We start from the raw sequence: 14,205 nt of genomic DNA, 5'->3' as shown, positions 1-14,205 counted from the left end.
AGAATTATAGTTACTAAAACTTCTTACCTTTTTTCCTCATAAATAAGGTAGGTTTATAAACAATAAAAATTAAATGAACAAGTCAAGAAGAAATCCAAGTATATTTTAAAACAGAATCCTTCATGTTCTTTGAGTTGTTCAGGAAGCAAATTTTGAAATGCTCACGCATTCTACTGGATATTAGTGCTGATTATTAATAACATATACTTACCATTATGCCCTTTCATCCAAGTACCTCAAAGAGCTTTTAAAGCAATATATATGTTATTTCTTGTAATATCTCTGAGAGGCAGACTGGTAGAAAGTTATTATTAACTCTATTTTATAGTCAAAGAAGCTAGGGCACTGAGAGGTTAAATGACTTTGCTGGGGTCATATGGTGAAAAGAACTTTGGACCTCAAGATCATTGTTCTCATTTAGAGTTCAGTATATTACCCATTATATGGTTGTTTACTACACCTAAATGTAATTCTATTCCAGGAAAATTGAGAATAATGTATTTGAATAATCTAAGAACTAAAGGTGAGAGTTTATTTTTTTGTGTATTTAAAAAATGCTGTTATACAGGAATATAGAATAACTAATAATTAGTCTTTGGTTTGTTGCTGTAGCTATTATTTATAGGGCTTTTGCTATTTGTGGCTTTCTGAAGCCTCTGCTCAAAACTGATCCATTCTATTTCTGACTATTTTAAGCTAGGTTAGCATAGCTGTAAACAACCAAGAAGCAGCTGAGACAGGCTGACTAACTTGAAGTTGTCTTTCATCGTGTTTCCATTGTTCACTCTTCTGAGTCATCCTCCTTCTAGTTCTCCATTCAACAGGTATCCGTGCAGTCTAACATCCTCAATCCTCCATCTATGGCCAGTTTAACTAAAGCCTTGTCAACTATTAAATTTTTAAAATTTAATTAAAGTAAGAAAGATAGGGATTTCCCTGGCAGTTCAGTGGTTAAGACTGCACTCCTAAAGCAGAGGATATAGGTTTGATCCCTGGTCAGGGAACTATGATTCCCCATGGTATACCACAGGGCCAAATAAATAAATACTCATCTGCTTTTAATAAAAATCAAAAAAAGACTCTTAAAAATACTATGCTATACTAGCTATAATTGTCATATTCAGCTTTTGCAAACCTAACTTTTATAGGCTTCCCAGATGGCTCAGTGGTAAAGAATCTGCCTGCAATGCAGGAGACACAGGAGATGTGAGTTTGTTCCTGGGTCAGAAAGATTCCCTGGAGAAGGAAATGTCCACTTCAGTGGTCTTGCCTGGAAACTCCCATGGACAGAGGAGCCTGGTGGACTACAGTCCGTGGGATCACAAAGAGTCAGACATGACTGAAGCGACTTAGCAACTGGCACAAGCCTAACTTTTATTATCCTTAGAAGGCCATTAAGCATATATCACCAAATGGGGATTTTTAAAAATGTAATATTTCACCATTTTTCCCAAGAAAAAGTTGGAAGAAAGGAGAAGTGGTTTTAAATCTGTGCTCAATGAAGTGAGACTGCACAGTTGGCCTGAATGTGGTAATACAAGCCTGTGGTGTTTGTTACTTCATACCACATCCTACCCAGAGCTCTAGATATATATAGCAACTGCCATTAGACGGCACCATCCACGCTTAAAATCCACCAGGTCCAAAATGGCATTTATTATCTGCACCCTACCCATCCCAATCCTTCCCTATTTGTAAAATACACCTTTATCCTCCCCTCAAAAGCAGGACAAGGCATACTTAAAGTCATTTCCATTCTTTTACGCAGCAAGCACCTGCCCCCCATGAATCAATTATCATAACCAATTCATTTGGCATTCTGCACTTTAGGAATTCATCTTTGGATGTTCACTCCCACTCACATTATGGTTCTTTTCTCTTGATTTCTGTAATGGCCCCTGGTCTACAAGCTCTCTGCTTGCTCTGCTCCTCCCCTCAGCTATCTATCCACCAACTTAATGTATTATCAATCTGTCCAAGGTCATTCCTCTATTCATTGCCTCAGCACAGCATAAGACGGTTCATGTTTGGCTCCTGTCTACTACTTCAGATTCATCTTTTTCAGCAGCCCGGGCTTGAACTGTAATTACTACTCAGACTTTTCAATACTATTTGTTCCTTTGCTGCACGTCCTTTTCTGCCAGAATCTCCACCCATTTCTGGTGCTGTAAAATCCCCACTTTAAAAGCTTAAAGCAGTTTCAATAAACTCATCCATTCTTTTCTCTCTATATTTTGATATACTACACTTCCAACCGTAACTATTTGTTTTCATTAGACTGGGCATCCTTTGAATGGACTGTGTAAGCGCAGAGTTGATACTCAGTTGGAGGGTGGGGAGGCTGGAGGAGAAGGGAGTTAAGTATCAAGAGACAAGACTGTAGCTGCTAACGGATGTTAGTCTAACGATCTTATTTCGAACCTGTGGATGGATTAAACAAAGCAAAAGATTTAGTGGAATTACTTCCAATTTAGGTTCCCAAATTACACGATGAGGCTACGGGTTGATCTCAATGCCACACCAGACATCAGAGCCGCAGTGTCGGAGGAGGCTCGGGAATCCCAGGAAAGGATCCCAGACTATTCGCCGATGCGAGTTCTCTACGGATCAGCAGGAGAATAGGAAGCCCAGGGCGGCCACCAGACCCTCCAGCCAGGCACGCGACTGACTCATCTCCCGGGATTCGGCCCTCGACGAGCCACGTCGCCGGCTCCACTCGGGAAACCCCGTTCACAAAAAAGTTGCCTCCACCCTAGGACGCCCCGGGAGAAGGGGCTGCCCTCTAGAAGCAAGATGGCGGCCTCCGCTCTTCCCCCTCCTTCCAAAAACACCCTCCTGGTCCTCAGAAGAGAGACAAGGACGTCGTGGCGCCGAGATCCGGGAAACTCAGCGAGGCCCGCGGCCACTCCCGGGCCCCCGGGAGGTGACTTCACCTCGCCAGCGCAGAGAGCCGGGGGTGGAGCCGCCGTAAAGGCCGTGAAGCCCGCCCTCAACACTCAGAGAGTGGACACAGGAGAGCCCGCGCCCTTCGGCCATTGTTCTCCAGCCCCGGCCCCCCACCCTCCTCTCCGCTCGCAGACAGGAAGTTGCTTCCCAGCCGGCTCCGCCCCACTCCCCAGCGCCCCGGAAGTGATCGGCGGCAGCTGCTGCAGAGCGGCCAGGAGGAGGGTGGATCTCCTGAGAGCGGAGCGCCCGGAGTCCTCCTCTACCTCCTCCTGCCGCCCAGGCTCCACCGCCGCCTGTCGGACTCCTCCTTTTGCCGCTCCCTTCGCGGAGCCTCCTAGACTACAAGAGCGGAGCACTATCCGGCTGGAGCCAGCTCAGCCTCGGCTTCCGGAGCCCACGGGGCTGCTGACCGGCTTGCCGTGCAGGTGAGCGGTGCCCACCCGGGCCGGCCCGGGAGGGGTTGGGGCCGCCTGGGCGGCGGCGGGGGTGTGTCTGGGCGGCGGCGATCCGAGGCCCAGACGCAGGGCCCGGACGCCGAGATTGCACCTCCCGCGTTCTGCCCGGGAACCAGCTACGGGACGAGCCCGAGCTGGAATCCTGGGCGCCGTGTTCGCCGCTGTGCGGGCTAGTGCACCTCCTGAGAGCGGGCGGTTGCGGCGGGGTCCCCCGAGCCCGGCACCCCGTTGAATTGGCCTCGTCGGAAGGTCACCCTGCATCTCTAGCCCGCCGCGCCGAGGTCCCCGCCTGGGCGGTGCCCGCGACCTGGGGGACCCGACGCCGCAGTCCCCGCGCCTCACTCCGCCCCTCTCCCCTCCTTCCCTTTCTTCCACTCCTTGTCTGTTTGCGGGCAGTTGCTTTTTAAACATCTCTGGTGGGGTTTTGTGCCAGTTAAAGGAACGGGTTTTACAGGTTGAAGTCATTAGATGGTCCGCACTGAACTAAATAGCCGGTCCTGGGCTCTTGCACAGGTTTAGCCAATAGTCAGGAATCAAGCCTCTGAAACGAGGACGCGATAAGGGTGTTTTGAGCAAGGGGGTGTTTCCTCCGTGGTTCGTTCTAAAGGTTTTCCAAAAGTGAAAGATGTGATGTGTGTGCTCCAGGCTGGGTATGTGTGTGTAAGTGGGCGGAGGTGACGGCGCAGAGAGGTGGCAGTGTTGTTTCAAGGTTTAGGGAGAATCAGGGAGTTGACTGGCCTTTTCTTGGGAACCTGAATGTCCAGACTTGTGAGAGCTCATCCAAGTGTCGTTGACGTTGTTTGAGAACTCCAGGACCACGCCCTACCTGTCAAGCTAAAAAGCACCTAATTTACGAATTGTGTCGGGAGCGGGGAGGCGGGGAGAAGATCGTTATAAAATATGTGTCATGAGTTAATTCTTGTCCTGGAAATAAATTCTGACTTTAATCATGCTCCACATATTGAATAACGCATTTCATTAGTAAACTCATTTTCACTAAAGGAAAGTTATTCCTCTTAGTGTATTTCAGTGTGTCTTACTAGCTTACGTTTTTGTCTCTATTAATGCAATATTATAAAATGACTTGTGATTCTTAAAACATTATTTTTAGTTTTTGAATGTCTTCAGGGTCAGAGTCATGTCTTTCTCATCCCTGTGCTTACATGGCATGTGCCCAGAATATAGAAGTTATTCACACAATTCTTCACCGAGTGAATGAACGTGTAGGTGATCTCACAGTAGCCTTCTAGTAGTCATTTATTTTGTTGGGCTAAGGTGTTTTGTTTGTTTGTTTGTGTTTTTGTTTCAGTTTTGGGGCACATGCAGATTTTGCTTTGTCTTTCCCTTCTGTAGCATGGTTAAAGGACAAATCAAGAAGAATCCTTTGCCATCCTTCCAAAACTATCCTACCATGAAAGATTAAAATTATATTTGGGGTGTTGTGATTGAGCATTATAATAACTTGTATTCAGTCGGAAATGTTTACACTTGAGCTTTTTTTGCCCAGGATTATCAGGATTTCCTGGTGATAGTAAATTGTATTTGGAGTTTGTAACCATACCCTATCTTAATCAAACAGAAAATTGGGAGTTACCACTGTTGGGATAGTGTGGTACATCACAAAATTGCTTATAATGGCTCATTTTTTTTTCCCGTGGATGCATGAAGTCTGACATAACAAGTTCTCTTGTTATGACCTTGACATGACTTACCAGTTAGCCACTTTCACACGATTTTTCAGTGATCCAGATGCTCTTCTCCAGTGTGTCTGCTGAGTTAGCAGTCATCTGTATCAATTATTTTAAAGTAATTCTTCATACAACACTTTCTTTGCAGGGCTTTCAGGGAAAAGGGGCTAATTATAGGAAAGAATATTGTCTACCATTTGTGCAGGGAGATAATTTTTGTCTGTGGATGGTTGGGTTATTTTCACTGTAGTGAGGTTCAGATAAAAAAGCGCTGATACCTTCTTTTCTCTCCAAATGTCTGGTCCTGCACTGGTTTTCCAAGCTTAGCTTCTGCAGAACAGAAATAAATGTTATCAGTATCACTTCTTGTATCTGTGTGTACCAGTGTAATATGCACGTGTACATGGATTGCAAAGACAGTTACTTTAAAAATATTGGATTAAGAGGCTGTGAGTATTCATGGGAAAAAGATTGTGATTTTGAAGAACTAGGGAGATGGTTCATGGTTTTCATTGTTTTATGAAGTTTTTCATTTTAGACACTAAGGAGACCAAAGCTTGCAGTTTCTTATCTCAGTGACGTAACCACTATACAGAGGTCAGATTTCCCTTATTTTAACAACCCTCTTGATAATAGCAGTCCTCCTACATTGACTGCCTGCCAAGCACTGTGATAAGAACTTTACTTGTATTATTTTTAATCTCCACACTACAGGAGGTAACTTTTCCATAGTTTACTAAGGCTAAGTGCAGTTAATTGCTGGAAGCTGGGCCACTAGTGAGTAACATCATCTGGATTTTGAAGTAATGATTGCTGAGAGCATTGGCTATTGCAATTAATCCTAAAAGACTGAGAAAAAAATTCAGTTTTTGGTTTAGCTGAGCTTTAAGAAAGCAAAGATACTGATCTCCTCAGTATTCTTGGCCATCAAATGGGGCCTGGGGTAACCACTGACCCTGGCCAGGTGGCTTCAGACAGCAGCCCGTCTTCTGTTTATGACCTTTCATATGTTATCCCCTTCTGCATGTGCCATGATGAAAAAATGGTTGGGCATTGTTCATGTAAGTGTCCTGGGAGAGTAAATTATTAGGAATTCAACTTTGGTGTTTGATGATTACGTTTTACCTTTCAAGTAGCAGAATAGTCCCTATTTGAGAAGACTATTGGAGGCTTGTTTGTAGTGACCTTCCTGAAATCTTGTGTTTTAGCTCTTTCTTGGACCGAAGGAGATACGAGAACTTATACTCCAGCCCCCATTAGTAACAGTTACTCGTTTTGTTTTCTTTAGCTCTAAAACATCTTTCTTACTACTTTATTGCGCTCATAAGGATTTGGTTACGATATAGAAAAAATTAAATTAAAGCTCCAAGTTCTTAAAGATGTTTGAATAAATTATAGAAAAGAATTTGTATCTTTGACTTATTACATCTGCAGGTGAAAACTTAATTTCTCAACATCAGCGGGTATTCTCTCTGATCCAAAAAGCAGGCTTCCATAAAATATATTAGTATTCTTAAATACACCACAACTAGAGTCCTGTATCAGACTCAGTAGACAGACATAATGCTTGACACACATAATCTCTTTGAAGTCTGGGATCCAGTTTCATTGCAGAATTCACTTATTGAAACTAAATATCAGGGTTTGTCAATGTCATCTTGGAGAATAAAACACAGCAAGATTATGAAATGACTTCTACCCCCAAATACATTGTGAAGGTGGGGCAAAGATCCCCAGTTTCTAAATAGATCATGATTGTAGTCTTCTAAACCACAGGATCTCTGCCTTCTTGTGCAGCTGAGAAGCTAGCATAGTAATCCGCTGAAAATGAGGCTGCCCACTACTGAGTGATTCAGATGCGTTAGGTCTGCTGCCCTATCTAGATCTATTCTGGATTTTTGTAGCAGCCTTTCAGCCTCTGACTGGGGGCTCCCCGCCCAGTCTTTTCTCCACGGTTTGGGGGTTAGAGCATTCTTGATATTCCCATGCTTAAAACCCTTTCACACCTCCTTCTTGCTAATTAAAAAAATACAAATTCCTTTTATCCTTAATTTCACATATAAGTTTAACTTATACCTCTCCAAAAATTGTATCTTGATTTGGTTTTTTTTTCTCTCAACTCCATCCCTCAAAACAACACACAAAAAAACAACTTTCAAGACTGGGCTAGTTACTCCCCTTGTGATCTGCCATAAAATCTACCTTATACTACTATGGACAGTGCCTTCATTAACCTATTATAAATTTTGTTGACCACAGTCTATAGTAACCTCATAACTACAGGTACCCATGCATTCTTAAAAGCCTACACAGGACTTTGTCAGAAGTTCCCAAACTTCCTCAGTTCTTAATGACATCGTTATTCCTGGTGGCTCAGATGGTATAGAATCTGCCTGCAATGCAGGAGACCAGGGCTTGATCCCGGGGTTGGGAAGATCCCCCGGAGAAGGGAATGGCAACCTACTCCAGTATTCTTGCCTGGAGAATTCCGAGGACAGAGGAGCCTGAGGGGCTACAGTCCTTTGGGTCACAAAGATGTGGACAGGACTGAGAGACTAACACACTAGACTGCAAGTAATATCCAGTATCTTTCAATTACTGGTGATGTTATAATGCTAATCTTTGTTTCTTTGCATTGTTGAAAGCAAATCTTCAGGGTAAATGCATATGTAACATTTGTTAGGTTTGCCAAATTTTTTTTTGTAGGATTGTAGTATTTTGAATTCCCACCTGTGGTATATGAGTACTGCAGCTTCTGCTAATCTGAAAGATGAGAAATGGTATCTCAGTGTAGTTTTAATCTGTATTTCTCATATTACAATTGAATTGAACATTTTTTCATATGTTTAAGGGCCATTTTTTGTATGTTTAAAATTGTTCACATTATTTACTCACTTTCTAAATAAATTTTGGTCTTTTCTCCTCAGAGTTTAAAACTTCTTTATATTTAAGAATATTAGTCATTTAGCTTTGCCATATATTGCAGATACTTTGCCCAGTTATCTTTTGGCATTGCTAGTGGTACATGTTTTTTTTTTTTCTTTTGACTTGCAAAACTTTGTTTCTGTGTAATAAAATATATTAAATTTATTGCATCTAGGTTTTTAGTCATAGTGAGCCTTTTTGCTACCCACAGGTTAGAGAGGAATTTAGCCATGCTTTCTTCAGTACTAATCCAGTTTTATTTATAATATAGAGAGCATTCAGTTTTGTGATCCATTTGGAGTATATTTCTGTTTTGATGTAAGGAATGGGTCTAATTTTATCTTTTCCACATGACTTTCCATTTGTTCTAATGCTACTTTTAAGAAAAAACTTTGCTCCCTTTATCATGTACTCGATTTCCGTATGTAATTGGGTGTGTTTCATTCTTTTGTATGTCTGGCTATTCCTGTACCAGTAAGTGCTACACTGTTTTAATCATAAAGGCTTTGTATATGATTCAATATCTGGTAGGGCTAGTTCCCCATTATTGCCCTCCTTCAATGTTCTTTACTAGTCTTGCATGTCTTTTTTTTTTTATTTGAACTCTAGCATCAGTTTGTCTAAGTCCATTGAAAAGCTCACTATTTTTATTGAGATCTCATTAAACCTACTATTTAACTTAGAACTGATCTCTTGATGATGTTGGAACACCTTTAATCTTAAATAAGCGAACTCTTTTCATTTTCTTAAATCCACTATTTTGTCTCTGCAGAATGATTTATATTTACTCTGCATAAGTTTTGAACATTTCAGGCTTATTCCTACATATTTTGTCTTTTGTTGTTACTATTATAAACAGAATTTTCTTATCCATTGTATTTTATCATTGCTTCTCTTTGGCCCAGATATACAGTTTCTTGTTGTTCAGTAACTCAGTTGTGTCCGACTCTTTGCGATATATAGTTATGTCACCTGTAAATAAAGGTTTTATCCTTTTCTTTTCCAGTGTTTATATTTCTGTTTGTCATATCTAATTGCTTTGATTACTATCTCCAGAACAATGTTAAATAGTGGTGTTAAGAGTGTCTTTGATAGAGATGCTGATTGTTTTATTGTATTATCTTCTCTGTGCATGTACAAAGATAAACATTACACTAGATATTAATTTAACTGTGGAAATTCCTTGCAATGACTACAGTCCTTCAGTATTTCTGTGATACTAGTGTCGATAGATGTAAGAGGCAGGAAGCTTGACTTACCTAGTGGGCAGCAGCGAAGTATAATGATAGTCGAGGTGAGGTACTGATCCTTAGTTTCCCAGTTCATACAACCATTCCTAAGTTCTGTTCCTGCCTCTCCATGTAATTCTTCTGAACCTCATTGTAATCTTCACTCAGCGAGTCATGGGTGCCACAGGTTAAAAGCAGCCATAGGTCTATGAAAATCTGTCTTTCCTTCTAGGCTTTCATGGTCTTTAAGTGGTTTCTGTGCCTAGCAGATGAATTAGGCTCACCTTGTATTGATGTGATTATGGTTTAAGGACAGCCCTTAGTCAATAAGGCAAGTCAGACTTGTAATTAGATGAGTTTACCCATGAAATTAAAAGACGCTTACTCCTTGGAAGAAAAGTTATGACCCACCTAGATAGCATATTCGAAAGCAGAGACATTACTTTGCCGACTAAGGTCCGTCTAGTCAAAACTATGGTTTTTCCTGTGGTCATCTACGGATGTGAGAGTTGGACTGTGAAGAAGGCTGAGCGCCGAAGAATTGATGCTTTTGACCTGTGGTGTTGGAGAAGACTCTTGAGAGTCCCTTGGACTGCAAGGAGATCCAACCAGTCCATTCTGAAGGAGATCAGCCCTGGGTGTTCTTTGGAAGGAATGATGCTGAAGCTGAAACTCCAGTACTTTGGCCACCTCATGAGAAGAGTTGACTCATTTGAAAAGACTTTGATGCTGGGAGGGATTGGGGGCAGGAGGAGAAGGGGATGACCGAGGATGAGATGGCTGGATGGCATCACTGACTCAATGGACGTGAGTCTGAGTGAACTCCAGGAGATGGTGATGAACAGGGAGGCCTGGCGTGCTGCGATTCATGGGGTCACAAAGAGTCAGACACGACTGAGCGACTGAACTGAACTGATCCATGGGGTGGCCCATGGTACACAAATATGGGGTGATTGTGGGCACATTTGTAGGGTCCATTTGGCCTCCAGAATTCATTTGTAAATGACCTAGGCCTCTGGCTGCAGGTGTGTGTTGGTGTAGAATCAGATGCTGGCACCCTGGGCACATCCCATTCACATGGTAGCTGGGGACACACATCAGTGCTCAGTCTCCTGTGTTCTGGAGAACATGTGCATTTCACTGCTATCGACTTCACCCAGAAAGTTCAAGTATCATGTTTTCTGTAGATTCTTATAATTTCAAGATTGTCTAGGTCCATTTTGTGAACTTGCAGTCCACATCTTATTTCCTGTTTCAGTCATTCTATTTCCTTTCCCGGGAGTGCAGGGTGATGGGATATTTATTAATTTCTTGTCCCTTGTGCTTCCCTGGAAGTCTCCTCCAATCCCAGTCTGTGACCTGTAAGTCCATCTTCGTTGTCACAGAAACGCTGGTAGGTCTCTAGGTTGAGGAGCTCTCACCCCCCAGGTGAGTACTGTTGGTCTGTGGCCAGTTGTCTGTCTCCACTTTTTCCTGGGATCTATGTTGCCTTTTTCTCTGTGGGTCTTGTTGCCTCCTCAGTCCACAGTTCAGCCTTGGGCAGGTGGTGGTTGGGGGCTCTCCTGCCTTGAAGATCCTCAGGTCTCATCCTCTGCTACATGCTGCTACCCTGATATCTGGGCTTGCAGTTGGCTGATCTTTTCTGTTCTCTGTTTTTTGCCTTATTTCCCCTTCCCCCATCATTTTAGTGTGAGGACATTTCGTCTTCCTTCATCTTTCTGCCTCAAACACTTTCCTGTGACAGAAACTCCCTGTCCTCTGAGATCCCAAGTGTCTGGGGCACCAGCCCTAGTCCCTTAGTGCTTGGACTGTCGGTAACTTTACGACTACCCTGTCAGTCTCTGAGAGCTCCCTGTTTCCTGTGTCTACACTACCACTAAAATACTTCTCTATATCTGTTACTTCATTTATTCTTATTTGCTGAGCTTTCTTGATCCCTTAGAATAAAATAAAACTTGACCATTTGCTCTATCTTTTCTCGTCCTTTGCTTTGGCCCAGATCATTAAACCCACCCTTGTATGTTTTATTAAAGTTTATATATATATATATTATATATATATATATATATATGTATTTGGTTACAACTGTTTGAACTTTTTGCACATTCATTAGTCATTGATTTTTTTTTTTTTTAATCCTGTCAGCTGTCTTTTTATGTCCTTTGCTTATTGGGGTGGGGATGGGGAGGCTGGTTTTTTTTAAAATGATGAATTTTTCAATTTTATGTGGTATAATTCACATACTAATAAATTTACTTTTAAAGTGTTTAATTCAGTGCTTTTTGTTTGAACTTCCCAGGTGAACAATCCTTTTGATTCATTACAGGATTCCTGTCTTACATTACTGTGTCTGAATTTAAGCCATTAAAACTTTAAATTGTTTAAAAGTACACTGTTAACAGATTGTGGTATAGTAAGTAGAAAGACGAAATACCCAAATTAGAGTGCTGAAAGGGAATTATTCATATTGAACACTGACAGTGCTTTGAAGAATTGTTTGTACAGTGTTGACTACAAAATTGAGGAAATCCAGTTATAGACAGGAGTGATCAAATAGGATGCTAGATTTAATTCTGTGTTTCTGTTCTAGAAAGGTACAAAGTGTTAAGTGACTAAATTTTTTTAAATTGACACTTAGCACTTTTATGTATGTGATTTCATTTGATCTTTGTATCAGCCAAAGAAATGACAGTATACCTCATCTCTGCCTCTTTCTGAAATGCACAGTGAACTATATCAGTGAGTCCCATTACATTTGCATTTTAAAATGAGAGTGCTCCATGAAAAGATGTTCAGTGTCACCATTTACTAGCGACATGCAAATCAAAACCACAGTGAGATATCACCTCACACCTGCTAGAATGACTTTTATCAAAAAGGCAAGAAACCACAAGTGTTGGCAAGGATGCGGGAAAAAAGGGGATCTTTACACACTGTTGGTTGTTGTTTAGTCACTAAGTTGAGTCTGACTCTTTGCGACCCATGGACTGCAGCACTCCAGGCTTCCCTGTCCTTCACCACCTCCCAGAGTTTGCTAAACTTCATGTCCATCAAGTCAGTGATGCCATCCGACCATCTCATCCTCTGTCATCCCCTTCTCCTCCTGCTTTCAATCTTTACCAGCATCAGGGTCTTTTCCAATGAGTTGACCCTTTGCATGAGGTGGCTAAAGTATTGGAGCTTCAGCATCAGTCCTTCCAATGAGTATTCAAGGTTGATTTCCTTTAGGATTGACTGGTTTGATCTCCTTGGTGTCCATGGGACCCTCAAGAGTCTTTTCCAGCACCACAGCTCGAAAGCATCAGTTCTTTGACTCTCAGCCTTCTTTATAATCCAACTTTTACATCCATACTTGACTACTGGAAAAACCATAGCTTTGACTATATGGACCTTTGTTAGCAAAGGTTTGTTGGCAACAGATTTCTCTGTTTTTTAATACGCTGTCTAGGTTTGTCATAGCTTTTCTTCTAAGGAACAAACGTCTTTTGGTGCAGCCACTATCAAAAATAGTATGGACACTCCTCAAACAGTCTAGAAGAGAGCTACCATATAATCTAGGTGTTCCACTTCTCGGTATTATCCAAAGAATGCAAAAATACGAATTCAAAAACACGTATGCACTGCTGGGTTCATCACAGCCTTATTTATGATTGTCAAGATTTAGAAACAGCTTCCGTGCCCATCAGCAGATGAATGGGTGAAGAAGATGTGGTGTACACAGACACACACACATATGCAGTCACAGACAAATACACCACAGGATACTACTCAGCCATGAAAAAGATGAAATCTTGCCATCTATGACAGCATGTACTTTGAGGGTATTATGCTAAGTGAAATAAGTCAGAGAAAGATAAATACCTTTTGATTTTACTCATGTGGAATATAAAAAGAAAAAAAAGTGAAGAAACCAAACTAAAGCAAATACAGAGAACAGAGTGCTAATTATCAGGGCAGGGGTGAGGGCAAAATAGATAAAGGGGATAAGCTGTATGGTGACAGACGGAAAGTAAATTCTTGGTGAGCACTTTGTAGGATATAGGAGAAGTAAAAACATATGTTGTACAGATGAAATTTATATAATGTTGTAAGCCAATATTACCTCAATAAAAACAGTGTTTAAAGAGAGAATATAAAATGAGGAATCTTTTCCCCCAACTTTGTGCTTTGAAAGGTTTCTTTTTTTTAATTGAAGTGTAGTTGATTTACAATGTTGTGTTAATTTCTGCTGTACAGCAAAATAATTCATATATATATATACACATATATATATACACACATTCATTTTTTATATTCTTTTCCATTATGGTTTATCCCAGGATGATGGCTATAGCTCCCTGGGCTATACAGTAGGTCTTTGCTGCCTTGAAAAGTTTACAAAAAAGTTAGTAAGAGTACATTGTTAAAAGCCAGTAGTTACTAATCGCTTTATATTCACCAGTTATTGTTTTGCTACATTTGCTTTACCTTTTTAAGTGTAGATGGTTTTATTTTTCTGAGTTGTTTGAAAGAAGGTTGGAGACATGAAATTTCACCTCTATGGACTTGAGTTTACATCTTCTGAGGATGAAGACATTCTCCTGTATTTCCATACTACTATTGTAATATTTAAGAAAATTGGCAATAATTTCATTGTGTCATCTAATATCTAGTCCAGGTTCAGATTTCATTAATTGTCTCCTGTCGTCTTTAATAGCTGTTTTTTTCCTTCTGATCCAGGACCTAGTCAAGGTTCATAATTTCTGCTTGCTTATTTTGACTTCTCTAGTCTCTCTTCACTTTTTCTGAGTAACTTTTGAGACATAGTTTATGTACCGTAAATTCACCCAATTTAGATTTACAGTGATTTTTAGTAACTTTACTGAGTTGTGTAAATCATTACCACAATCCAGTTTTAAAACATTTTCATCTCTTTAGTATAAAATATCTTATGCCCCTTTGTAGTTAATTCCCATTCTATGA

At 41.1% G+C, this 14,205-nt stretch overlaps 1 protein-coding gene across 1 annotated transcript in view; it reads left to right on the top strand.

Moving 5' to 3' along the window:
- The first annotated feature begins 3,180 nt into the window (after positions 1 to 3,180).
- RALA (RAS like proto-oncogene A) overlaps positions 3,181 to 14,205 on the top strand; it is a 62,290-nt gene continuing 51,265 nt past the window's right edge. The window contains exon 1 of the mRNA XM_068972769.1: positions 3,181 to 3,371. The gene's annotated coding sequence lies outside the window, so the exon portion shown is untranslated. The remainder of the gene's footprint in view (positions 3,372 to 14,205) is intronic.

This window comes from Capricornis sumatraensis, chromosome 5 (genome assembly GCF_032405125.1).
Source record: "Capricornis sumatraensis isolate serow.1 chromosome 5, serow.2, whole genome shotgun sequence".
In the NCBI taxonomy this organism is placed as follows: Eukaryota; Metazoa; Chordata; class Mammalia; order Artiodactyla; family Bovidae; genus Capricornis; species Capricornis sumatraensis.
This window is presented reverse-complemented; position numbering and strand designations above follow the sequence as displayed.